Genomic DNA, 26840 nt, shown 5'->3' on the forward strand with positions numbered 1-26840 from the left:
CATACTAAACCAAACTTGCACCAGAGAGGGAGCCATGTTCTGTAGTGAAGAGAAAAGGTGGATTTGAAAATGCAAGGAAAATTGTCAGATGCCTTGGCACAGTTTTACTGTGAAATTTCACATGTACCTCAAAATATTTTGGTTTATTACTTTTTGGGCATAAATTGAAATCCTTGTACTTTGTAATTGAAATCTTTGTACTTAACTTTTTTTCTATCCTGAAAAAATACACTGAATGCAGGCATTAGGAAAAGGGCTCAGGCACCTGCCTTCCTTCCATCCTACATCATACCATGGCACAGGAATGTTGTGTTCATGAAGGGATGGAGTGGCAGGAGACACCACCCAACCAGGAAGTCTGGACATAGGAGGCAAAAAGAAGCATAAGGAAGAATAGTGAATAAATTTGTTGATTCTTACATAAAAATGGGAGTCTTTGATTAGAGAATACCAAGTGAAATAATTATTTTAATCATTCTCCTCCTGAGTGGTTCCACATTACAGTTAAGAAATAAACATTTCTCTCACTTCAAAGAAAACTCTTTTTTTCTCTCCATATGGCATGAAATTCCAAACCTTGGTATAATATCCTGATCTTTTTCTCATAACAGGAAAGTTATTCTCAGAAGAAAAAGTTCTTCCTAAAGTTTTGGAGCTATCCATCTGTCTGTATTCTTCCCTTATCTAGTTTCTCTTATCTCTTATATAAATTGTGAAAAGATCTCTCACCCATATGCACAACTTCATACTTTGATGGAGTTTTAAATTTCTAATTTCTTCTATACAAGGGCAAATCACTTTAAAAATAAGCATTCTTTGGCCAAAATCACATTAAAGCACAGCACACTCAGCAGTTTCTCTCATAAGCAATGGAAAAATTTACAAGAAAAGGTAGAGGGAGGAAGAAATGAAATAAAATCAGATAAAAGAAAGATGTAAAGAGAAGCTTAAGGAAGGGGACACCATAGTTTCTCAGGGGCACAGAACAGTATGTATGTATGTGTGTGTGCAAATAGCAGAAGCTGTTCAGGGGAAGAGTAATGTAAAAGAATAAAAATGAGTTGGTTCTTTTTTGCTTGTAAAATAGACACTGATTTATTTCCAGTAATGATACTTCAGGCTCACCAGGAACTCAGAGTTTTATATATTGCTTTTCTTTTTTCCTCAGAACACAAAACAGTTAAAATTCCAAAGAAGCTCTGATTCAAACTGATATCTCAAGACCTTGTTAGCAGTCAGTACAGAGAATCTCCCTGTAGCATGGAAAAATAAATATTTCTGTCTTTTTGTACCAAATCAGTTTTATGTCATGCTACAGTTTAACTATTAACAGGACTGAGACGATTAATGCAACAGCAAATCTCCCAACTCAGAAAATACCCTATATTTTACACTGGGGTTTCACAAAAGCCCTCTTCTAAAACAGATACTGACAGAGACTAATAGTAGATGCTGTAACTTACTGCTGTAACCCCAGTGATGTCAAACCTCTTGAGCATCATATACACTTTATGGTAGGGTGTTATCACTATCCTTCAATGGAATTACAGTTTTGTAACTAATCTCTCCCTATCAGTTACACTACACAGAAACTGTGAAGTCCAAATACAAAGAGACCATAGGTGTGAATGATTGCACTTGAGTCTTTCCCCCCAACCATATTTCTAAGCCCCAGAGTGATAAATGGCACAGCAGTTATAAATGGGCCATAGGGTCAGTGGAACTAAAAGCTGAGAGTTCAAAGAAAAGTCACAATTCTTCAGAGTTCAGCAAAAGGCCAGAGACTGATGTTGCAATGCTTAATGATAAATGGCCAGGGTTGTTATGCTCCAGTTAGAGAAGATAGGAGATTGGCAAAGAACCATGGCAATGGGAATACTATAGCCTCAGACCATCCACATCACCTCGCAGGTCTCTAAGCGTTATGGCTTTCCTGTATTAGTTTACAATTCTTCATTGACAGAAGCTTAACAGTTACAAACAAACCAGCCACAAGAGGTTCTGGTAATACAGAAATTAACCACACAAATTTAACATAAATCGAATATGTCTTCACGAGTTCACAAAACAGCTCTGAAGTGTGAGGAGAGGGACTTGGTCATGAACAAGTTATCACAGTAGACTGAAGGCCAAATCTACTGACAATTTAGGAACATAAAGGGAATAAAAAATCAGGAACTAGAATCGAGGCACACATGAGTTCAAAAGGCTGGTTCGGGAATAAACCTGAACAGACACCTGAATCTCTACCTGTGCCACTCAGAGAAGTGGAAGCCAACAGCATCTTTCTTTTGCGCAAAGGAAATCACTTTTAGACCATTTTCTTAGGCTGGATTCCAGACACACCCACATCTTTCAATACACTCTTACAATCCAAGTGAACACCCTTCCCACAAGGAGTGTTTTTCATCCTGTACTAGTGTGCAGTCAGGAGATGAAAACTGGATCTGTAAGGATTGCTGTCAGGAGGACCTGGCCTTTTGCCATTTCTGTGCAGGAAGGAAAGATAATTTAAACTCATTTAAACCTCCAATATTACTTTTATATTTTAGACAACAGACTAATGTATAAATAGTCACCATTGAAGTGAGGCCTGGAACAAATCTCCTTCCTGCTAGATAAGATTCAGATTCCAGATAGGCTAAGCTGGGAGGATCTCCAGGCATCTCTAAAAAAGATTTCCTGAACAGACCTTCCAAGTGTTTGTTCAGAGCTAAAAGCACCAGATTCCCAGAGTATTCTTACTATGACCTTCTATGGTCGAATTTTAAGGACCATGGTCTAAAACTGGATCACAAAATTGATCATGCACTGATATACAGAAAGATTTGGAATTATACAATTATGAAACTCTCAATATACAGAAAGATTTGCATTAGGAATTAAATCACGTACATTTTCTATATCCTGCTCTCCAAAAAAACCTAAAATTAATCTTTGCTTATTACTTTTCATTTCATCTCCTCAATAACAACTACAACAAAGAAATAGTTGTGTGTTTAATACTTTTACATAAAAGCTTGAATGAACTAAAAATAGACACCTATTTGTCAGAAGATTCTTAGAGACACCACATGAGGAAATTTTTCATGAAACAGCTATTAAGGCTGTCTGAAAGTATTCTCCAGAGATGTGTATCAGTGCCTACAATGAAATCACATAAACAAAATAATTGGTCATCCTCACTTCTGTATTATTGCCATACATGATGGATTAAAAGTCCTTGTAATGCTAAACCAATTCAACTATAAATGAATGACTGGGACCCAAGATTTAAAAGAATTTGCTCACCTTTAGACACTAGATTTGCAATGGGAATAGGAGACACTGTTCACAATATCCAGAACACTACTTAATGCTTTTTTTAAATATGACTCTTTGATTTCCCCTATCAAATTGCTTGTTACCATGAGACTTTGCCCTTGTTTTCAGAACTTCATTAAAAATAGTACAAATGTTCTTAAGTAAAACATTCATTAGGCAGGAAATGGAGAAAGTAATTCCCCATCTCATTCGTATATACAGACTGAACAGACTTTCTTTATGTGCTCATATAACATTTGCTAAATGAGTGTTCACTCCCTCACTACAAATACTCAATGTGTAGTTATTTGGTTTTTCACTGCAGAGTCATTACCCTTGGTTCATAACGTTCCTGAACTACGAATTGTCAAAGGTTAGGAAAATATTCCTGATTAAGTTTTACTGTTTGCTGGTAAGTTACACTTTCTTCCCTCAGCAGCCAGTGCTGGCAACTGCCAGGGATGGAACACTGGGCTCTGTAATCCCAGTGACCTTGGACTGGTTACAGTCCTGCAATCACACACACTGTACATGCAGTTAACACTGCTGCCTTTATTCTCATGAGTCAGGAAACTGCATTTACTGCACCATTTTTTTTTTTCAATATGTTCTGGAATACATGCTTATCTGAGTGCAAGAAATATGTCTTCATCTAGGTGTATATTTTGACATTTAAAAATATTGAGAGGTTATTTTCCAAATAGGCCTTCCTTAGCAAGACAGAAAGCCCAAATGATCTATAAATTCTCTGCAACTTAAAGTGCAATAATTTAATTTAATTCTGTTGCAATCACTGAAGCATGCCTTCACACACCTGGGTACAGCATGGGAAAATCTTGTTCAGTCTGATTTTATAGTTCGGGTGGGAAGGGACCTTAAAGCTCATCTTGTTCCAACACACCTGCCAGGGAGAGGGACACCTGTCACTAGACCAGAACCCTAGGCTCAGAGACCCATCTAACCTGGCCTTGAACACTTCCAGGGATGGGACCTCCACAAGTCCCCTGGACAACCTGTTTCCGTGCCTCACACAGCAAAGAATTATTTCCTTAATAATTTCCTGGTCTAAACCTACTTTCTGTCACTTTGAAGCCATTCCCCCTGTGGTCACTACATACTCTTGTGGATTGTCCTCATCCTTTCTGTTGGCTCCCTTCAGGTAACAGAAATCTGAAATTAGACCACCTCACACCCTTCCCAGGCTGAACAATCCCAATTCACTTACCATTTCTGCATAGGAGAGGTGCTGCATCCCTCTGGTCAACTTGGTGACCCTTGACAGCAGTAACACAGGCAGGGCAGACAATGAGGCAAGGAGCAGGTGGCAGCAGTTTGATTTGAGGCCTGGACTGGACAGTGAGAAAATAAAGCAAGGAGGAGGCAATGAAGAAGACCAGAGAACAAGGCTAAAGTCACATGGATGTCTCACAACAGACTGATCTATGGGAGGACAGTTCACTGAAATAAGAATCAGTTCACAGAAGCCCACTGTCATGCAGTCATCCTTGATTTAGCCAGTCAATTTGTGGCTCACTTAGTGGGGTCCACCCTTATTTTAGGCAGGAGTTTTTAATTCACTGTATGTGGAATAGTATTTAAATTATCTGTACTTCTTTGCCTTCTTTTGCACTTCCCTCCTTTTCCAGTTCCCTCATTACCTCCATACCTTTTAGGGCAAAGCTGGGATCACACAGACAGTCTAACACCCTCCACAACCCTGATTCACTCCTAGCAGGTGATGGCAGCAATGCCTGGCATTTAGCAAGCATTCTGCAAGAGCTAGGAGGGAGGCAAGAGAGGGTCATGTGGTCACATGCCCTTTTCATTACCCTGTCGGCAATACCCATGTGGTGTTATTAGACTGCCCTACAAACTAACAGAGAAATCCTGTGGAAGTTTGACAGTTAAACAACAAGAGTCTCATCAGGACAGAAATCATGGAGTTTCAAATTTTCCTATTCATTCACAATTGTGGCCTCAGATTTAGAACACCCTGGCTCTCAGGGCCCATCCGGCCCTCTGAGACAGAGGCACAGAGACACATCGATCTGATTTGCTCAGAATGTGATTTCAAATGACAGAGAAACATTGTGTTCAAGCTGTTCCAAAAGCAAATTCTTCTCCCTGATTCAGACGGAGGTTTTGAACTCTGATCTTCAAGATCCCAAAGCTGTAATCTGATCACCAGTTATTTTGGAGAAAGTACCTCTGGCTCTGCTGGAGCTATCCCACTTTGCAAAAACAGTGCAAAGAAGACTCTGCCTGGACAGCTGGTGGCTGGGGAGCCCCTCCACTCATGCAGGCAAGGCAGAAACATCAACGTGAACCTTAGCTTCCCGGTTGGAGCTTTCACAATGGTGTTACTTGCTATTTGACAGCCAAACCTTCTTCTGTTCTCCTCTTCCACTTGCCAATGGGTGGTCAGGAAGATTTCTTATGAATCAGATCAGGTTTCTTTAACTAGAAAATTTTCCATTACCTCCACTCGTACAAGGCAGAGCTGTGCAGGTAACCTGACAATTCCTGCCTGGAAGCACTCTGCTGAAATGAAAGCCAGAATTCAGCTTTAGGGGGGTCTGGCTTTTCCCTGACAATTTCAACCTCTGAGACAAACTGAGTAATTTTGAGAGCAAAGATCAACCTCACTTCAGAGTCTAGACATCAGAAACTGGCAATTGTTGCAAGGCAAACACTGAACTTTGAAGTCCTGCTCTTTCATTTAGTACAGCAAAAAGTTCTTATCACTCACACTTAAACCACAGTGACTTTCCTCCAAAGTGCACATTGCACTGAAGCTCTCCTGCAAAAGACTCTGAACTTTTATCTTCCATTTTGAGAATATTGTTTGAAAAAATACAATTTGGCACTTCAAAAGAGACATTTGACTTGTCCTTGTCTCAAATGATTGCCCCTTATAGCCCTTGAGCAACTGCAGCTTTGGGAGCATTTCAAAGAGAAATGCTCTACTATTTGGTATCAGAGAAAATAGTTTGAGCTACTGTAATTCCCCATTATCATATTCTTTATAAATGTAATATTGCTTAGTGAGACATACAGCTTAATTTTCTCAGCCCTATTTTTAAGCCGTGGTACCTAACATGGCTGATAGTTAAGATGAAGAAAAGGAAGTTTAATGTATTTCTTTTCATTAAATCTGAAGAAAATAATAGCTGCATCCATTTGGGGTAGGAATAGATAAAAAACATCATTAAGTTCTTAAAGCTTGTGTTAAAATGCAATCTGTTATCCTTAAGAAAACAATCATTATCTTCCATCTCAATGAAATATAATGTGTGTACACTCATACATATGTATGCCAATGCACAAAACCACACATTTTTCTATTTTAAAGTGACAGCATATGAAAACAAACACACTTTGATGTACATACTTATGCTCTAAAATAATTTACCATATTTGAAAGGCAAAAAACTCCAACAACAAGAATAAAATCCCAACCCCAAACTGAAAATTACCAATATTTCTCTTCATTTCATTTAAAACACTTCATTATCTATTCTGCTTTCTATTACATTCTCAGATATTCTCCATCTGACTTAAAACTTTATAGTAAGGTTACCAGGAGGAACAGAATCAGGTCAGCACATTAAACTAGATTTTTCTTTTACAACAGCTTCCAGGCAAATCTTCAGATTTTCCATGTTATTTACAAGGACATTAAGAAGGTCTTGTGATTTCTACCTCAGTGATTTATTCTTCCCATATGCAGATGTGGTAATTCTTTAGAAGCTGGTTAATTAAATGTTCTAGCAATAACAGTAGGATCTTGACAGACTAACTTTGATTTACCAATCTTATAAAAAGTCTGTCCTTACCTTTCAGAATCTGACTTTGCCATGGGATGTACTAAATGAGAATAATAATTCTTAAAATAAATTAGCTAAAAAACTTAAGTGTCGTACACACCCCAAGGTATGGCTTCAAATTCAGTAAATACTTTTACAGAAGGATTTGACAAATTGTTATCAAATATTTATGAAAAGTATTTGTACTATCAGGAGTATCAAAAGTTAAGCTATTATTAGAAATTACTTGGTGCTAAGGCATACAAGTTGCATAGCAGCAGTACACTCCCACAGTTTTATTAAGAGTTAAGGGAAAACAACATCTTTATTTCTTCATTACAATAGACCCTTTTTTTTTTTTTTTTTTTTTTTTTTTATTCAAAACAGGTATGGGTGCTTTTCCAAACACCATTATATATCCCACATCTATGAGGAATCAGTATTCAGGTCCAAATGACAAGTTTTCTTCTAGTCTATTTTCACTTGGACTGTGTGGGCTCTCTTCATAACCTTGATTTAATACAAATCACAGAACATCTGGAACCACATGTGTTTTCCTGACTTTCTTAATTCTGGATTTAAATATTTTTGTTTTAACTGGTACACAGTACATGATGTAATACATTATTACCACTACAAAAATTGCCAGAAACCACCTCCTGTATATCCTGCCTGCCTTTTCCAATCTTCTTCCCCACATCCCCTCTGCTGCAAAATACTCTGATTCACCAGGACTTTCAAATGGTACATGTGGTAAGTGCTGTATGGTAAGAACCACAATTTCCCTCTTGCAGAGAGCTGTAGGTTGGTTGTAAGAAAATTTTTAACAATAGGTAAGTGATAAAACTAGAGTTACCCATCCTGACTCTGTTTTATGGCTTTAGATCATTAATTCACAGGAGAATTAACTGCTTACAAAACCTTTTAGACAAGAATAAATCCTCTAGAAAAAATATCTGGGTAATATCAGATTTACATGAGAAGAAGAGCAAATGAAAAATGCACCAATGTCTTCTGAAAGATAGTTAGAGAAAACTTCTTCAAGAGGCTTCTTCCTGGGAGTGTGATATTTCTGTATTTACATATTCCATCAGGTCCAGCAAAAAATTCAAACCTTATCTACATCGTAACAGCCTACGCAATCAAAGAACATTAGCAAAGATGCTAATACTTGTTTCCTTGAATGCAAATTGGAAAGCTGCAATTTTTCACATCAGATAATGTCACACCACCAGTCAGTCATGCACACAATCACACTTTATCAGCTTTATCACCGGACTGGGGTCCTGCAATTAATAATGGTAAATAAATCCCACCACTCTTCTGCGACTTAAATGTGCTCAGCAACTTCCACAACTGCACACTAAGCACAGGACCAAACAGGGACAGAGTCTACCCTAGGCTGCTGTTGTTTAAGAAAAATAATGTTCTTCAGTTACTTTAAGTTATTCATATTCTTCCTACAGAACTTAATACTACATTTATATCATAGACACCATTAGCTTGCCTGGAAAATCCCTTAGGCAAAGTCTTACCTTACATGGAGGAGACAAATTAAACCCAAGTTTGCAGTTTGAGACTTCCTTTTTTCTTCTAAAGATGAATTTATTTCTTTTCAGTTCAGTACCTCTGTGCTCTCTTCTGACCTAATTTTGTCTGTGATAAATGCCAGAGTTTCAGTGGAGTCACTTGAGCTTCTGTAAGAAAAGAACTGAAGTAAAAATGAATGCACTCAACATTCCTGCTCTGACAGATTGCTTGACAGGACACTAAAAGCCATGCAAGGCTATAGGTGAGGTAAAGCCCCAGAACTGCCATTCTTTTAGACAAAATCGCATTTCAGTTTTCTGCTAATTACTCTGTACTAACATAACAAAGTTAAAGCTCATTCAGACTAAGCAGGTCTACAATTTGCACAATTTGCCTGATACAGGCTGTTTTATAACACTTATTCTCAGGGTATTGCATGACCAGAAGACATTCAAATTAAATTTCAGCCTTGTTTAGACAGGAGAAAGACAATATATGCTTTCTACAGAGAGGCACTGCAAAGCACAGCCAGCACAGAAGTTTCTCAATTTAATTACTTTCTGTTCCTCCCCTATCCAATCACCTTGCTGGGATTGTTTTTCCCTTGTTGATGGAGGGTCAGCAAACTGCACGGAAGTCTGAGCACAGGTGCACCTGCTCTTGAAGAAATGGGCAGAGAACAGCCACAGAAGGTGCAGGGAGGCTTCCCATCGAGCCCTTCCAGGGGGATCCCAAGGTGTGTCAGGGGACCTGCCACAAAAGTCCACACTGCAGGATAAGGCAGACAAGACAGCTCAGACCCCACAGGTATCAACAACATTAAAAGGGCTCTACTGGCCAGTCAAAAGCTCTTGCAGCCCCATATCCTGTCCCAAATGCTATCCTAGGGATAACACAGGCAAGCACACCATGATCTTTGCTCTACTGTTTTTGCTCCCAGCTTCCAGCACCCTGCAGCCTTGGGGCTTACTGAGACATTTCTTTCCAGGCCTACAGCAGGCTAAAGCCCTCCTGGATTTATAGGGCTCATTTAGCACTACCTCAAAAATAAAAGTCCCTCATAGAGCAAAGAATTCAGCTGGAGGAAAAAACTGAAGAAATTAGAGCAGATCATCTCATCACCACCTAACACATTTAGGAAGAGGAGTCTTTTTCTGGAAACTGAACCAAAGCATGTGACACCTTATGAAGTAGTAGGTGGGAGGCCAACAATTAAACAATTGTGACTATATGTTATACAATCTTAAGCCTTCAGATGATGTAATAAAAACATTTTTAAATGTTTGCTTACAGCAGAAACTTAACCAAGTTGGGATATTTTAATACCATGATCACTGATTCACTGCAAATGCTCCAAAGTAGTTTTAACTTCCCAGAAATTATGCAGGTATATTCTGAACTCTCAGTTTGTTGAACAGGCAAATGTTTTGTTATGCAGGATCAAGGAATACCCAGTTTCATCTTCTGTTATCAAGAAAAAAAACCCAAAAAAACCAAACCATACTTTACCTGAAGCATATGAGAACAAAAACTGGCTGTTTAAACTGCTAATGAACATTTGCTTCATATCAGATAAGCAAGAAAATATATTTACCAGAAGAGCAAGCTTTCCTCTGCTCCATTTTTTCCTAGTGTCTCCTCAGTTCTCTGGGAGAAAAAAAAACCAAACAAAAACACCCCAAACCCTTTTTTAAGAAATAGGATTATCAGATCTTTAAACTAGTAGTAAAACACAGTATTGTAGACATATTAAGAGTAGTGTTTCCCAAGCCTATGTGATAAAATCTCTCAATGTCTTTAAATTATTGACTGAGGCTCTAAAAAGCCAATATTTAAAAGCACAATTCAAGTCTGACTTTCAGATGCCCAAGTGAACAGTTGAAAAAAACCCACAAACCAGTATTTAAAACAGTACAGCCACAGCTCCTCTGCACTCCATTACTGTTAGAAGATGGGTACATTCACATGAGCACCATAAAACTGCACACCCACATTGTTTAGGCATTATCAAAACTTGCAGATCTACATAAGGGGAACAAATTTCTGAAAGCATTTATAGATCACATTCTTGTTTTTAAAGGAAGAACAGATAGTTTTCCTGCATCCTACTGCTTAAACACTTCTTCATCTCCTAGAAAATATTTAGATTTTCAAAGGTTTACAGAAATTTAGTGTTTTTCGCCAATGTCAAGGACACTAAGGTGCTTAGTGAAGTAGTGTCTCTTTTGAAAGCTTACCTTAAATTAAAAAGAAAATGTGAAAGGCATAGACATAAATGTAGCAATCATTAGTACTTTTTCCCACCATTCTTCTCCATTTTTTTCACGGTACTTAAATGCCTAAGCTGAACAAAAGCAACCTGATCATGTAAAAAATTATACTTAGGAGACAGACAGCTGTAAAAACCAAAACTAAAACAAAATAAACAAACAACTCCCCCCAATACCAAACAAAAAAAACACACCAAAACAAGAGAAAAAGATGGGGTATGACTGGGCACCAAAAATACTTTGCAGAAATGAAAGTTAAAAACCTCAGTGCTTCGTTAACTTCTAATAGCAAAGTAACAGCATTTATTTTCTAATGATCTTTTCTTACATTGAGAAATATCATCTTGTATAAGTAAAAAGTAATAGTAATCAGAGTACCAGCCATAGAAAATACAGCAGCAATATAGCCATAGTTTCATATTGCTGCTGTTACACATTTTCTCAGTTTTGGTGCTCCTATTATAAACACTTTTTACCTTTGAGTTTTGTCTTTGAATTTTTCTGGCACTTTAAACTTTTCCTCAAAGTGCTGAAAGGATTTTAGAAAAAGCAGCTGGGACTACACCAGAGAAGGGAAAATAAACTCGTATTTTACATGTGTGTCTAATGTTGCTCTTTGCCTTCCATGATTATAGAAAGAACAGGATTTCCAAAACTAGTATTCAAAAATTGCTTGTTTCCTGCACTTCCAAACCAAGCAGGGCATTTAGCTCTGAAGACTGGAGAGGGGATTTAACGGAGTACATTCAGCACTAATTTGTAGAGCAAAATGGTAATAATTTTTGTCAATATTATTATTTACAAGGAGCACATGGCACCAAAAGCTTTCATGGCTAAAGACTGCTAAGGCCCATCCTCCTTACTTATCAGTCACTGGAGTCCTGGTGAAGCAATGGACCTTACTATCAATTGCAATTATTGCAGTAATTGTATCACTGCTACCAGCAATTGCGCAGCACAGTGCTGAAGATGTTTTGCGAGGAAGCATCCCCTGTGTGAAAGCATCTCCTGTGAGCCTCTCTAGTTTCATCATCACTACCATGCCAGCAACTCTCCATTCAATTTTGTTTCCTCTCAACTTCCCAGGGATCATGGGATGGGAGTTGTTTATTGCAGACTTCTTCATTCCACCTGTTCCCCAGAGGAACTAGCACAGTGGTTTGATTTACTACGAGACCCTGAGAGCAGCTCAGCTGGGCAGAGCACTGTGCTAATAACACCATGGCTGTGGTTTTGATCCCTGCCCAGGCCATACACATAATAGCTGGACTTGCTGATTGATGGTTTTGGGTCCCTTCCAACTCACAATATTCTGTGCAATCTGAAACAGGACTGAAAGGACTGGAAAGCAGCTCATTCTGACATCAGTGATGACAGAAAGCCTCTTCCCCCTCTTCTTCCTTCAAGGAGAAGTGCATCTAAATAAGGACTAAAAGCTGGATCCTAGGATGAGTTGCCACTAAATGGTCATTTGAGCAAGGGTGTTTTGCATTGGTATCCAAGTGGCTGCTGCTGTTTGTGCAGACTGTGATCCATGGTAGCCATGCAAAAAGCCACACACAAAACACTTCTGATCTCTGGAATCTTACAGTTCACTAGGAACACAAAGGCTTTAGCAGAGAGGAAAAAAGGTACAAATTAGAAGCTGAAAATGACAGCTTAAGTCCACTTTTCTCTTTAGTATTTACCCCCAAAAATAACTTCATTGAAGTTCCATTTAGCACAGAACTGGCTAATAGGTGAACAACTCCCTATGGTGCACTCACTCCAGTAATTTTAATATGAGAATAATAAAGCTTAATTTTAATTGACTTTGATGTTACAGTTACCCTAAAATGAGTAATATTCTGCTTTCAACTTAATCATAAGTAATATTTTCTTTATAAATTGACAATATTATTCAAGACTTGTGATGTGAATATATCAGATACTGGGTTACTAACATTCTGGAGAGTATTACTTCCACACAGCACTCTAAAACCTGGACACTTGCATTTGATCTATGATCTCTATAGATTTTTTCAGTTTCTTTTATGCTTTTTAGTTCATTACTTTTGAAAGTGATTTTTGAAAGTATTAATTTTTCAGAAGTCGAAACAAAAAAAACCAAAAAACTTCAATGTTATTTTAAGGCTATGTGCTTGCAGAGGTTTGAGTAGCTTTGAACTAATATATTGAGCATCAGCTTTCAAGGTGGAACTACCAAATCCTTGCAATCAAATCTGTGGGAGTGGCAGCCTACAGCCATCAAGGACCTGTTAAAACGCAAGTTTGAAGGGCTTTGCCTTCTTCTGAATACACAGGATATTCCATATTCTCCTTTGTGGAGGAAGAATAGCAATAAGCACACAAACACATGCATACCTTTACATCTATTCCTACACTCATTTGTGCCAATCCCAGATTACACACAGCAGCTGTTCTGTCTGATCTATAGGAGGAGCAGATTAAGACTGGCTTGATAGCACATATTCAAGATTTTTGGCTTTAAACATATTTTCCATTTTCCTGAGTGGGAAAGAAGTAACATTCAACCAGCTTTGCTAGAAGCTTGCAGTTGTAGAAGGAAGACAGCACCCCAAATAGAAATACAGTTCTCAAACACATGGCCCAACCTTATCCTTCTTCTATTTCTGCTCAACTTCCTTTCCCTACACTGGGGAGGACACATCTTTCCCCACTCTGTCTTTTAAAATTTAAAGATGCTCAAGATCATTATTCACTCTTACCAGCACTGATTTTACTACACTAACAGCAGAACTTTTCTCTCAGATGGGGTTTCAAGAACATATTCTAACACAAACCAGAAGGTGATGATGAGACTACACATCCCCAAGTCTTATGTCGTTCCCTGCCTCGAGTGAGTGTCAGGTCCAATTGCTGCAGGGTTGGGTTTGCTCTAGGGTACCTGCTCATAAACCACGACTTGGCTCTCCAAAATTGAAACCACATTTCCAAGAAGCATACAATCAATCTTGCAGAGGTGGAATAGGGCAGCAATCTATTTTTCATGCTTTTATAACCCCTCATGACAACATATCACATTAAGATTTTTTACAAGTGTGTGTCATTTCAGACTGTACAGGTCACAACTACACATTTCCAGTGAACGCTTCCATTAGAGCACAAACTTGGCTGAATGAACCCCACAGATGACTTACAAGCCTTGATATGTGAGGGGTGGATACCACTGCGCTATCTTAGTTTTAACACACAGGACAACTAATCAGTTCAGAAATCTCCCAGTACATTCTAGAAAGAGTTTAGCAAAAACAAGAACAAGGACCATAATGGCAAAAAAAAAATTTACCGCATGTGCTGGTTCTGCAGCGAGACACCAGTATAGCTGGAAATAACATAAAGTACTGGGGGGTTTGAGTTTATATTAAGAAATTTGCCCTTTTTATTTTACTTCTTCCACCACTGTAGGTACTCCATTAAGAAAAATTCCATAGCCTGCAATTTCATAGCTACAGGTTTCTCTCTCAAGGTGGAACTCAGGAAATTTGCATAAAAAGAACAAAGGTAAAAGAACCTAGCATTATCACTGAATGCTACGACTGCACACGTGAACTCTACCCTTGGCTTTTGGCATTCTTCTCTCTGAATATTTCACAGTGAGTACGATGTGCAGCTGAAGAAAGTTCCTGATGCTTCTCAGCAAAGCATTTGGAAGTGGAATCATGGAAAAAGCTCAGCACCAGAAGCATGATGTATTTCCTCCTGTTCTGTGCTAGAGAGTAGGCTGGCAGCTGGGGGCTGCTGTTAGCCCTGGAGCTTTGGGCAGTGACAGAAGTCCATTGTCACCAGGCTGGCAGCCCTGTGACGTGCTGCCAGCAAGGCATGGTGTGACATGGCTGGGAAAGTCAGGCAGAGCTCTCTGGAGCAGGTAAGCATTTGCAAAGCAGGTAGGCTTTGCTCCAGACAGTAGGAAGGCGAGTAGCAAGCATGGAGCAGCTGTCGTGTTAATCAAATTCATCAAATAACAGCACTTTACCATGAATACAAATGGCTCAGTGCTGGCCTTGGGTGTCCAGCTCTCACTTACAAGCCATGGAAAAGTAATTATGATGGCAAGAAAGAAAAATGCAATGGGTCTTGAGAGTTGGGAGATTAAAACTCCTTGTTATATGAAAACTGAATATCAGAGAGACTTTCTTCTATATGCTGGCTTCTGTTTCATAGGGCAACTTTAAGCAAACACACAGCTATCACCTTTCTTGCCCATATGACCTCATACACTACACATTGGGAAAAAAAGAAAATTTCACAAGTCCTAAAGCATATTGGGTAAGGAGAAATGCCTGCAGGAAAACTCTTGTAGACATGCCACAGCAACACAAATTCATCCATCTCTATAACTTTAATGATGAGTCATGATATCTAAACATCTCAGGTTATCTCTGACACGTTCCTGTAGGGCTATTTTGGTCTCACACACATGGGACTGAGTGGCACAGAGGCACAAACACTGAAGGCCACTTAAATTCATCAAGAATTAAAAAGTCGCCAACAGAGCTGGCCCAAAAATTATAGACTAGTCATACCTTCCCATAAGCCCAGAAAATAATATTCTGTTTTGTAGCTTTTCACACACACATATCCCCCTCCAGTTTGACCAGCCATTCTCAGTACTCTGTAATGTGCATCTCAGGGGGAAACCCTTACAGTCTGTGGGATGAAGAAATGCAATATGTGCCACAAGAGGTGCAAACACAAAGGCAAGACAGAATCAAAGGAGGAAAAAAACAAAACCCACTTTCTTTGTTAGAGTCTTATTTCTTCTTTCAGCCTCCTTGTAAAATCTCAGCTGGTACCATGAGCAAGAAGTGATGGAGAATGTAAGGCAGCAGCTGCTTGGCCCCACTGAGAACCTGCATCACCTTCCTCTCCTGCACCCCTGCCACTGCAGAGCAGGGACACAGAGTTTTCCCTGCCCTCCCTTCTCCAAGGAGCAACTCAACCCTGCCTGCCCTCTGCTTGTCAGCCCTACAAGTGGAGCCAATAGCTGGCTGCATATTAGCTCAGAACATGCTGACAATGCCACTCTGGAGAGCCTATTTGAAAGGTTAATAACTTTTAAAATCCAATTAGAGGGCCTAATTAGCTAAAGCAATCTTTGGTCTGCCTACTGAATCTCAAACTAGGTGAGCACAATAAAGATTAATCTGTTCTTCGTTCTTTTGCAGGCAGCAAAGAGGATGCTGGAGCCCCTGAATGCCTCAGCTTTCAAGTGGGCACTGGAATGACCTGAGCAAGCTCAGCTCTGAACTTCAGAGCAAGTTCAAACCCAGCAGAAAAGCTCAAGCCACAAACTCTGTGTTCCATTGTCATGATATCATGGATGCTGATACTTCAATTGTGACAAGCACTGCCACACATGATATTTTTGCCACTTTTGAGCACATGAGATCAAAATCATCTGATTTGCTAGGAAAAGTAGCAATAAAAAAAATATTTACCAATTTTATTTCTCACTCAAGTATCCCTGTGGAACTTTTCCTTTGTGACCTCAACTAAGCCAGATCATCTTGTATGCACTGTTGTTTCTTCACATGTACTCACTTTTAAATGTGCAAGAAACCCATCAGTTACTTACTAACCCACTAATTAGCAGTTAACCTGCTCTAGGCATCCAAATGAAACCTTATTTTATTATTTCATAAGCTTTCTCTTTCCTGCAAGACCATTATATTATTCCTTCATAATTCTTTCTCTTTCTAGCCAGACATCATTAGCAAACATAAAAAGTGAATATATAAATAAGTAAAATTACTGGTTTTCATAGACATTTAAGCCAAACCAAATCAAAATGACCTACAACAAAAGCTCCTGAAAATGTCCAGTGTATGGCTATCCCGATTCTCCCATTTATGCACACCCTTAAAGGGAGAAAGGCTAAATTCACAATATATCATATTTTTTAAAAACATCTCCTAATAGACTATCCTAAATTCTCTTCTTCACAGGCACACCTGAGTCTCAAAAATCCCCACTGATTTTCCTAGGAATGCTTCCTGGGAGCTGGTACATGCTGCCACAGCCATGGCAGTGGTACCAATGACACAGTGAATTTCAGAGGAAAAAGACCAGTTGCTAAGAACATCACCCCAGGCTGTTTTAAATTCAGAAAGCAGATTAGAATGCATCTGCCACAGGAATTGCAGCCTTTAGAACAAACTACTGAAAGAAACTGCCCGTCCTAAAATAGTCCCTAATCACTTCAGGCTTTCCCTAGTAAAACCTACACCTCACTTCCAGCCCAAGGAAAGAAAGGAATCGTTCTGATTCACGCCAACACACCTCCAAAAGCACAAAGTTCCTTTCCCTTGCTGCAGGTCTGAAGTGCCCTGAGAGAAAAAAGAGCTCCCAGGGGACCTCTCTGGAGCCCTTCGGCCCCAGCGGAGCTTTCACTGCGGGAAACACCAAATGCCCAAGTTTATTTACACAGCCCGGCCCGGTCCTGCCGGGCTCGCAGGGCTCCGTTTCTCCCGCAGGAAGCATCCGCAGCTCGGCCCCTCACGGACGGCGGGAGCGGCCCGCAGTGCCGGCCTCAGCCCGGCAGGTGCCGCTGCGGCCCCGCGGGAGGCGCCGCCACGCCCGGGCTGCCAGGGAACCGCAGCGGCCTGGGCTGGAAAGGACCTGGAGCTGCACCCGGTCCCAGCCCCTGCCATGGCCAGGGAACAGGAGTGGCCTGGGCTGGAAAGGACCTGGAGCTGCACCCAGCCCCAAACCCTGCCATGGCCAGGGAACAGGAGCGGCCTGGGCTGGAAAGGACCTGGAGCTGCACCCAGCCCCAGCCCCTGCCATGGCCAGGGAACGGGAGCGGCCTGGGCTGAAAAGCACCTGGAGCTGCACCCAGCCCCAAACCCTGCCATGGCCAGGGACACCTCCCACCGCACCAGGGTGCCCAGAGCCCCATCCAGCCTGGCCCTAAGTGCTGCCAGCGATGGGAAGTACACAAGCTGCTACAGTTCTCACCACCCAAATCCAGACTTCACTACTCTTACTAAATGTATACAGACTGAAGAAATTCAGAGTATTCCAGAATCCTTTTACCCTGGAGGTCACCACAGCCTTCCCAGATGGCAGCTGTGTCCGTGGCTGAGGGCAGTGTTCATGTTTTTCATGGAGCTCGGCAGAAAGACACTTCAGCCTTCAGCAGCCCCTGGTCCCTGGGACAGTGCATCATCAGAGGCTCTGAAGGGATCACTGTCAGCACTGGGCTCTTCAGAAAACATTACAAGGCATAAAAAGCAAACGAACCCCAGCCCAGAGAAGGCCCCAGGCTCTGAAAAATCCACAACATAAAAACAATGTCAATAGCACACATTCTATATATTTACACAAGAAAAGCTGTCCAAATTAATGCATTCATTTGAAACTATTTCCTATGCAAGTCAGAGGAAAAACTAAGCTTAAAAAAAATATCAAAGAGTATATACACTGTTACTGAGCACTCCAGTGAAAACTTCCAGATTCTTAGTTTAATAGATGGGCATGTAATAAATAGATACTTTTAAAATATTGCAATACAAACTGAACTTCAAGTCAAAACTGAACTTCAAGTATTTTAGCTGCATTCCTCATTAGGCTGTCACACCATGTAAGGTTTTCAGACAGCAAAGGTTTCAGTTTCATCACAACCATGTTCATTTGCAGTGTGTTTGATGTCATTTTAACATTTTTATCTTTCTCTGGTGTAGGAGGCCTGAATCAGTACGACTGATGCTTAAATGCGTAAACTCTAGGGCTTAACATGGAAAAGTAGATTCCCACATGCAGTCCTGCTGCACATGCTGTCGTAACATTTGCTATCACTGCAGACCTGTGCATACTTCCGTGAGAGCACACTGTGCTGGTGTCAAAGAAAGCCTAGTGCCAAGTCCAGCTCTACCAGGTGCTACATGGAGCTCCATCATTCCCTTCAGGGAGACCCCTAATCACCAGAGGAGCTTTCCCATTACAATCTCATGGCTTTTAATGATGTCTGAGATGGAAAAAGACCAAAATTTATGGTTTACTGCAGAATCACAGACTGGGTCATCTGGTCATCTGGTCCAACTTCCCTGCTCAAGAAGGATCATCCCAGAGCACACGGCACAGGATTGCATCCAGATGGTTAAGGAATGTCACCAGTGAGGGAGACTCCACGCCCTCCCTGGATGATCAGTTCCAGTGTTTGGTCACTGCACAGTGAAGAAGTTCTTCCTCATGTTCAGAAGGAACTTTCTGTGCATCAGTTCCTGTCCACTGCCTCTTGTCCCATTGCTGGGCACCACCGAGCAAAGCCTGGTCTGTGCTCTGACCCCTCCCTGCAGGCACTGACAGACATTGATGAGGTCCCCTCTCACTCGTCTCCTCTCAAGGCTGAACAGCCCCAACTCCCTCAGCCTTTCCTCGTAAGAGGGATGCTCCAGTCCCCTCATCATCTTTGTCACCCTCTGTGCAGCTGCTCCTGGAGTTCCATGTCCCTCCTGTCCTGAGGAGCCCAGAACTGGACACAGCACTCCAGATGTGCTTCACCAGGGTGAGCAGAGGGGTGGGACTGCTCCCTGACCTGCTGGCAATGCTCTTCCTAATGCACCCCAGCACACCATTTGCCTTCTTGGCTGCAGGGCACACAACTTTTTTTGTTTATTCCATAGACATTTTTGTGATGTCATGACAGAAGGGGTTTCTTCTTACTGGGAACTTCTTTCCTGAGGAAGCACTACTAATGAAGGGAAGGAGTTGCAATCCTGCAAAGATCTCTTCATCAGGGAGCTGAAATATAAGCAATAACTATAGAATCTGAAAAACATGAAAGATACATTTTGCCATGAGTCAGTCAGTCAGTCAGTCAGTCAAAATGTAGGCTAGGTACTCATCAAGCTGCGTTCAGTTGAGTGCATGTTTAAAATAGGATATGCCCCTTCACTATTCAGAAAGTAAGGCCATCCTTCCCTTATCCAACAGGGCTTGTACCCTAGAAAGAAGAGGCTCAGAAGGGACTTGAAATAAAAATGAGCTCACAGGTGTGACACTACACAGGAGTGTAGCAAAGCTGGCATTCAGTCAAGGAAGCAGACAGCTGAGAGACTCAGCTGGTGACAAGGAGGGAAACAGCCTCCTTGTGTGCAGGCAGTAACTCCAGTGGAAAAGATGCAGTTTTGCCCAACTGTCCCTATTCTGAAAAAAAGGCATGCCTGTCCCTTTAAAGTTACTGTCCAAAATACATGTTTTGCCTCTTCTATAGTAGGGAGCCCCACTCCATCATTTCTCATGGACAAACCCAGCTTTGCCTACATTATTGAGAAGCACTGAGTCTCCTCTGGGCAGAGAGCCTGTGGTTAATCAAACACGGGAAGAGGGAATGAAGCCAACTGCAGAAATCCTGATGGAATATCTCTGTCCACTCAAACCTCTGAGTGTCTCTGTAGCTGACACCACCTGTCATGTCTTTTCTGAACTCTGCAGGGATCAAACTCCACAATACTCTCCCTCTGGAAGGAGGTGTTAGACTACAGTATTTAGAAGCCCTCAACATTTACTCATTGTCCAGCACTTCTCTGTATACATTCTTTGCATAGCACCCTTTTATAGACTGCTTGTGAACAGCATTTGCAAACACTCCAAATTATTCAGTTTTAAAAGCAGAAATAACTCAAAACAGTTAAGTTTCAACCTAGCTGTATTACCTGTGTCTCTTCCTCTCTTAGCCAGATCTTACCAGTATTTGGTATCTATCTTAATTCTGTTGCAGCTCTCTTTGCCACACAACTGGTCTTTTCCTTGAAAAAAACAAAGAAGAAAGATCCCAAGTAATCAACAAAATTATAGTTCATCCTAAGCCCACTACTTAGTTTTAGAAGTGTCTTGGCTGGGTACAGTAGGGAGTGAACCAGCTAATAGCACAGACATAACAGAATAATTACTGCAAAGTTTTACAGCTTCAGTGAACTGACAGAAAATTCCCATTGGATCAGGATCATCATACCTTCTTGCTTCACACCAAGAACTGACATTAGGCATTTACAAAACAAGTCTATCCAAAGAAAACATATAAAATTACTACAGAGCAAATAGAAACCACCATAAATACTTTTAAATCAGTATGTTTAGAACAAAGACAGGAGGACAAGCACACTATCCATGCAAGTGCCCTCCTGAAGGGGTTGTGACCAGTTTGAACACTTACCAGATTTTACCTAGAAACTTCTACTTTCCTAGCAAAGATACACAGCTTTCCTAATCCTGTGGGGATATGTGTCAAGGGAGAAATTATATCACTTTATTTTTTTATTAAATAGAAAACAACATTATGGCTCTTTTCTGTCTACTGCAACCAACAGGTAATTAACTCCATTACCATCCATTTCAAGCAAATTCAGAGCACAAAGCACCACAAAATCTCTTAAGAAGTAGCACAGAGATGTCACTGTCTCCAGTGGAGCAGAACTGGCAAACAGGATCAGTGCTGTTTCACTTGCTCAATGGAAAGCATTTGAATAACAGCTTTAAACTGAACCAAGATAAGGGTGAAGTGGAATAAATTCCTAAAACACAGCAGTATAAACCATTGTATACAAAGAATGTTAAGGATTACATCCTACAGAAGGAAGCTGGAATGACAAATCATCTGTTCAAGCTTCTTGCAACAACCACATAACTAAAAATCACCATCAGCTGAGGGTGGAATGAGTGCCAGTGCCAAATACAATGACGGGTCTTAATCTCACATTGAAAAGTATTGGAGATGACAAATTTTCCTTCACAAATTCAAAGAGAAATTATATGCATTTCAAAACATAATGTATTTGTTCAAACAGACTGAAGAAAGAAGGGAGGAAATAAGTTTATTGAACATCCAAACGAAACTTGGACTTCACAGAACAATATTATCTTCCTGGAGGAATGGGGGGTTATTTGATTTTATTGAGATAGGTTTTTTTTGTTGTTTGTTTTTTTTTTAATTCCGGACAAAAAGGCTTCATAAGTAAATTATGAGAATGTAATTACCTTGAGCTACTAAAAGTTACAAGTTTTTCAGTTTCACCAATCAAGGTTCCTTACAAAAGCCAAACACTCCAATCTCTTCCCTAAGAACACAGGAGGTTTTCTTCAAATTGCATTATGTAGCACTGACTTCTCTGCTTAAAACTTATTTCAACTAATGTTTTTTTTTCTAATCCACATAAAGTTTACTATGTTTACATTGCAATTCCCTCCATCTCATGATCCTGTATTATCGATAATTTTTTTAAAAAGCAACCCTTCCTCAAACTCCCACAGGTTTCCCAAGCTCTTAGTCCACATTCAACTGAAAGTTTTACTGTTACAGATTAAAGGTCACAGACAAAATGCACTTTTTTTTCCTGAAGAATATCTATAGGAATTAGTGCCTTTTCCCTATTGTCTGTATATCCACAAAGTACAGATGGGTCCAGGGAACTTGAACACAGATAACAAAGCAGATATGGTCCTGAACACTGATAGGCAGCACCCAGAACACAGACATGGGTAAGGACTGCAGTTACCAACTGAAATCAGCACAGCAGGAAAAGCTGCTTTTTGCCAGAAGTTATGTTTGACTGCAGTTTTAATAATTCAAGACAAAGTATAAAGATCAGGGTAAACTGAAGATTATTACACAAGAGGAACAGTCTCCGGAACCTTCATAAACCAGGACAGTGCTGAGATACGCTGCACAAGACACCCCTCACACTCCTGAAGTGCTCAGTTCAGAGTGCTCAGTTAAACAAGGCTCCAACAAATTATTTCTTTTCTTTTTTTTTTCTTGATATACCAAGACATGGTACAGAAAACCTCTGCAGTTGTTAGCTTTGGCTAACTATCCCTGAATTCCCTCTTTCAGGCTCTCAAGTGCTGAGCTGCCAGATAATATGTGTGTTGATGGTGTTATATGACCTGCAGATCCTGCACAGGCATTTCGAGGAAAAGAACGACAGAAACGGAAGCCCACACAAATCAGATGGAAGCAGAGGAATCCTGGTTCTGTATGCTGGTGGTGAAGGTACAGTGGTTAGTTCAAGCTGATGGTTTACCAAAGACTTAACCAACGACCAACTACTACATTCTTCAGGCTATAAAGCCTGAAGAATGAATATTCAAGTGACTTCACTGGGGAACACCAGGGCAGGGGGAAATAAAAAGTGAAAGAATGAACCATGGAGCCCAAACTTTTTATTTAAGAAGTATTTCAGTTTAAATATGAAGAGAGCGATGAAGAATGACCATATACTAACACTGATGATGAATCCATCCTGTGACCACCATCCTGAAAACAAGCTTTTCCCACCATGCATTTCCCAGCCTGTGAGAAGGGGATTTGGGTTGATCCCAACCACCAGATAAGCAAGCCAAGCTGTTCTTTCAAAGTGCTACCTCAAGAAGTAATTTTTGAGAAGCAAGAGTCTTTTCCTGCTACTTACAGCAAAGATCTGAAATTTATAATTGAGAACATTCCATGGCCAAGTCCAAGATTTTAAGAGCAGAACAATAAAGCTGGAGCACACGTGTGTACGGCGGTGACAGACATGTTTGCTAAGGTTCAGAGGCTTTGTTCCCATATGGATCAGAATGGAACTGGGAATGCTGAACCAAGCAGGAATGTTCTGCTGAGTCTTGCCTATAAAGATGCTCTTTAGGAGTTAAAAGTGTTTCCAGTTAGTAACTTATCGACCAAGACCAGGACTTCAAAAGATCTTCAAGGACACAGTACATAAAGAAAAAATGGATCTCAAGCACATGAAAAATAATTGTTTCACATGAATCACGCACCCTGCTTTGGAATACTACCTACTGCATTTTGCTAGACGACCTCTTTAGTTAAGAGCATTTTTGTATCTGTATTATTGTCCCCTCCACCAAAGAGAAATGGAAAGATACAACTGCTTTCCTCTCAGTGCCAAGACTGATATTCTCTATTCTTGCATTCTTATAGAATCAAACCTAGAGCATTTTTTTTTTTTTAAACATACATTTATGTTGAAAAATGCTGCACAGATGAGGTGACTCATTACAGACCTAGAGTGGTGCATTGTTCCATCAAAATTCTTTACCTTGTGCTTATATAAGGCCTCCCACAGACATCTGGACTCACTGGAGATTGAGAGAAGGAAACGTGACAAAATGAGGAGTATGGGCAGCAACCACTGTCTCCCTTTATGAACCTTAGTTTGTTGGACAATATCCAGCTGTCTTCTGTGTGCTACTGGTGGTGTCCAGTTCCTTTCAGGAGCTCAATCTTCACAGGAGTAGCCTAAAAATAACCTGAAAGATACTTAATGCAGATATTATGAAATTTTGGTATGTTAATGCTTGAACACAAAGCATGTGCTTTTGGCTCCGCTCATACTCCAGGTTTTTTTGAGCAAACCTGTTCCCTGCAGTAGGGCACAGACTGTCCACAAAGCAACACTGACTCACTAGTGAAGGTCAAGTTCTTGGTGTCTGGTGGGATTCCAAATATCCCAAATTTAAGAAGTACAAACTGACTCCATCCATCTTCTTCATTTGTTCAGCTCCATTCTGCTGCTGCTCATGGTTTTCTGCCAGGCTGAGACTGACAGAGCTGCTATGGTAGCTTGAACTATAAACAACAAGATTCTTGATACTACAAAATATCACATCAAGTAAAGCAATAGGATCAGGCAGCTAAAATTGACACATATTTGGGAGAGAGATTTAAAAAAAGGCAATTAACTGAAAGTGGGTAAGTTCAGGCTCTTTCTCACTATGATGCAACATCTGGAAAAACCCCACCTTTCACTTGAAGATATAAGTGATTTTGTAAATGAATTTTGGGTAAATTTTCTCTTTTTGTGTTCTGTTAACTGAAAAAAAAAACCCTGATAAAACCCATACCTCTTTACATAATTCAGTCACAGATTATCAGGTAGCCAAATGGACCATATACTTTACTACCTTACAGTTACTTGTGGAGGTTTTGTGCTGGGCATTGTGCATCCAAGCTATCAACTGCCTTATTGCAGAGAGAAAAGCAAGGCTTTGTAAAAAAACATAATGTAACCATTAATGATTTCCCTGAAGGTTTAAACTCAGATATTTCAAATATATTAAAATAGCAAAATACATCTATATTTATTTCTGCTCTTCTACGTTCTCAATTCAACTCAAAAATTTGTCTTTGCAAAGGAATACACATTTATCTTCAGTACAGTGAATGTCAATGGATGATTTCCACACTTTCAGAAACTGAATAGAAGAAAAAACCAAACAAAAACCAAGTCTCATCCTTCTTTGCTTCCTTTTAATTTAAATATTTTAGGTACTCTTCCCAAATGAAATAATTTATTTTTCTTTTACCTTAGAAAGAGTGTTTCCCATGTGCTTGCTGTGAAAGATTAAACAGATGAGGGTAACTGGCTCCTTCGGGGTAGGAGGGGAGCTTTCCTTAAAAGCTTCCACAAACACTCCAACTCCAAACCTCTTAGCCAGAACGAAATAAAGTTGCTCTTTCACATCTAATTCTTCTTACTCTTATTAAAAAAGCAGGAAGTCTGACCTGTTCAAGACCTTGTTTAAAAATACAGTGCTAAGTAGCCATATTCTTGAGTTTCAAATTCAAGTGGAACAGGTGCAAAATGTAAAAGCGTTTAAAATGTATCCTCTCCCATTTCATAGTAAGCATACCTTTTTCCTTTAAGAGGGATATTTCACACATCAACAGTCTCAGACCTAAAATACTACTCCTGTGCAGTATTTCACTTGTAAAAGGTCAACATTCTTTATTAAAAAAAAAGATAAAATAAATGGGTGGTTTGAAAAGGCATGAACCACTGCAATACTGAAAAGAGAAGTGGAGAACAGCCCTGAACAGATTTTGAATTGAAGGCCACATTCTATTCCCTGTACATTGTGATCCAGTGTCTCTCCAGAGTAAACAAATTCTCAGACTGATAGGTGCTAAGATTGAACTCTGCTGCTTCTTGCATATGAGATGCCCACATTTTTGCCCACTGCATTTCTAGGTGGTCTGAACTTCATCATTCCTTCCCCCTGTGGCCTTTTATTAGCAGATATTCAAACACCACTTGAAAGCCTGTAAGGAAAAGTTGTGTCGCTCCAATAAAAACATACAAATAAATATTCACATGTTTTACTGATCTAACACAAAACGTTCTCTAAAAAGAGAAAGAATCAAAATAGTGTCAGGTAACAGCATTACCTAAGGATGCATTAAATCTCTCTTTTCACAAAATAATTAAGTTTCTTCATTAAAACAAGACAGTATTTCAGTTCTACAAAACAAGCCCAATAGATATGTTCTTTTACTTCGAATAGAAATTTAATTAGGACAGATAAAAGATTTTTGAGATATTTTGTTGCAACAATAGCAACCCATTTCAAGTAAAGAATTAAAATTAAGATTTTATTTCTGGTCACTTACATGACTCAAGTACCAATTAAAAATGAAGATTAATCCTTAAACTTTATAAATTCAGTTTTTTAAAACCTTTATTTTCTCTACTTAATTCAATTTTTAGAAGTTTTGTTTAGAGGGTTTAATATATTTATACTGAAAATACTTTTAATTTTTTTACTTTAATTTTTTTACTTCAATTTTTTTTCTAAGAATAAAAGGAAGGTGCCATTATTGTTTTGATTCAGAAGCCAGTCCCTATTAGAAAATACTTGGCATGGCCATTCACACGCACACTAAAGTGCTCAGGTGCAGTATCATACAGACCAGTGAAGAATATACAAAACACCATTGTGTATAATACTGTGACAGTTTTTCAATATATTCACATACAGTAATTTCCAAGTACCTGAAAGGAAACTGGCCATAAATCATGAAGAACCTTGTCTATAAAATTGAGTAACCCATCAATATACTATATCTCTTCTAAAAATACCTGTATTTTACAATAATATACAAGGTATCTGCTTGCAAACACAGAAG

The 26840-nt window shown here is 39.8% G+C and overlaps 1 protein-coding gene across 1 annotated transcript in view; it reads right to left on the reverse strand.

Annotated features, from left to right (window-relative positions):
* The window catches only part of LOC111941251 (uncharacterized), a 337983-nt gene extending 314919 nt beyond the window's left edge, over positions 1-23064 (reverse strand). The window contains exons 1-4 of the mRNA XM_086883483.1: positions 17756-23064; positions 17213-17619; positions 8645-8806; positions 4529-4652 (exon numbers count right to left, since the gene is read on the reverse strand). The gene's annotated coding sequence lies outside the window, so the exon portion shown is untranslated. The remainder of the gene's footprint in view (positions 1-4528; positions 4653-8644; positions 8807-17212; positions 17620-17755) is intronic.
* Positions 23065-26840: the final 3776 nt, after the last annotated feature.

Source organism: Cyanistes caeruleus, chromosome 3 (genome assembly GCF_971803275.1).
Source record: "Cyanistes caeruleus chromosome 3, bCyaCae1.hap1.1, whole genome shotgun sequence".
In the NCBI taxonomy this organism is placed as follows: Eukaryota; Metazoa; Chordata; class Aves; order Passeriformes; family Paridae; genus Cyanistes; species Cyanistes caeruleus.